The sequence below is a fragment of the Lycium ferocissimum genome, unplaced genomic scaffold (genome assembly GCF_029784015.1).
Source record: "Lycium ferocissimum isolate CSIRO_LF1 unplaced genomic scaffold, AGI_CSIRO_Lferr_CH_V1 ctg28269, whole genome shotgun sequence".
Lineage (NCBI taxonomy): Eukaryota > Viridiplantae > Streptophyta > Magnoliopsida > Solanales > Solanaceae > Lycium > Lycium ferocissimum.
In genome coordinates, this window is record NW_026724145.1 from 4,190 (window position 1) to 5,583 (window position 1,394).

The 1,394-nt window shown below is 39.5% G+C and overlaps 1 pseudogene; it reads left to right on the top strand.

The window, feature by feature from the left end:
* Positions 1-248: 248 nt before the first annotated feature.
* On the top strand, positions 249-933 carry LOC132043729 (UDP-glycosyltransferase 83A1-like; annotated as a pseudogene).
* The last annotated feature ends 461 nt before the right edge of the window (positions 934-1,394 follow it).

Genomic DNA, 1,394 nt, shown 5'->3' on the forward strand with positions numbered 1-1,394 from the left:
TTATGTGCGTAATAAGGTGCGTAGGTTCGCTCGGCTCCGGATATAGGGTCGGGTGCCCATCACGACCCTAGTAAGGTCGGGGTGTGACAAAGCTATCACCAAACATGCCCATCATGAACCCATCGGACTTTCTATGGGCTTTCTTCCACGATCCCGGCTTTGACGAAAATAATAATCGTCTAAGTAACAGGACAGACAACGAAAAGAGTAAAATCATGAGGCCCCGGATCATTTGTAACTCGGCAAAGAGGCCGGAGCATTTGCCATATTAACTCAAGTATCACCAATTGGACCTCTTTTGGCAACCAATCGATTCGGATCTTCAACAAGCCATTTCTGGCCTCAAGATTCGAATTGCCTACAATGGCTCAATCAGCAGCCACATAACTCTGTCATTTACGTCGCATTTGGTAGCTTCACAATCTTGGATTTAACTCAATTCCGGTGGCACTTGCGCTAGGGTTGTCAAACGACGATTCTTGTGGGTAGTTCGGGGAAAATCTAACTTTGGACGGCAATAGTGCTTACCCGAAGGTTTCAAAGACGAGTAGGCAATCGAGGCCATATAGTGAAATGGGCCCCTCAACAAAAGGTGCTAGCGCATCCTTCTATTGCTTGTTTTTTGAGCCATTGTGGATGGAATTCGACTGTCGAGAGTGTAAGCAATGGGGTCCCTTTCTTATGCTGGCCTTATTTTGCTGACCAGTTGTTTAATCAGAGTTATATTTGTGATGTTTGGAAAGTAGGATTAGGCTTTAACAAAAATGAGTTTGGAGTTATTGGAAAAGAAGAAATTAAGAATAAGATGGATAAGCTATTTGGAGATGGAACATTTAAAGAAAGGGCTTTAGATCTTCAAGCTAAGGTTAACTCTAGTGTCAAAGCGGGGAGGAAATTCTAACAAGATGTTTGTAAATTTATTGAGTGGATCAAGACTCAAAGGGGAGTTAAATTTATTGGGAGAATCGGCATATGAAAAGGACCTTAATTCTCAAGAATACACTATGGACGATTCTTAGTTATTGTTTAGCATGAAATTGCATAAACCCCTGCTGTACGTGAGACTATTTTTCTTTTTTTTTTTTTTTTTTTTTTTTTTTTGGTTCAATCATCGTCCCCATGAGAATTTTCATTTTAAAATGCTTATGTCTCTTTATTGTGCGCTTAAAGTTGTACCAACAAGTTACTTTTATTATCTTTTCCTCATTTTTTACGAAAGAAAATGTCCGGTGATAAGACAAATCCCATGCCGCAAAAGCCACAGAAAGAATCGAGCATTCAATCCAAAATATTAAAGAAATGGTACATCACTCGGACAATCTACTAGCTACGTACAATCGGTATAGTTCAATTTAATTGATTATATTCATATGGTTGTATAATCGTAACAAGAT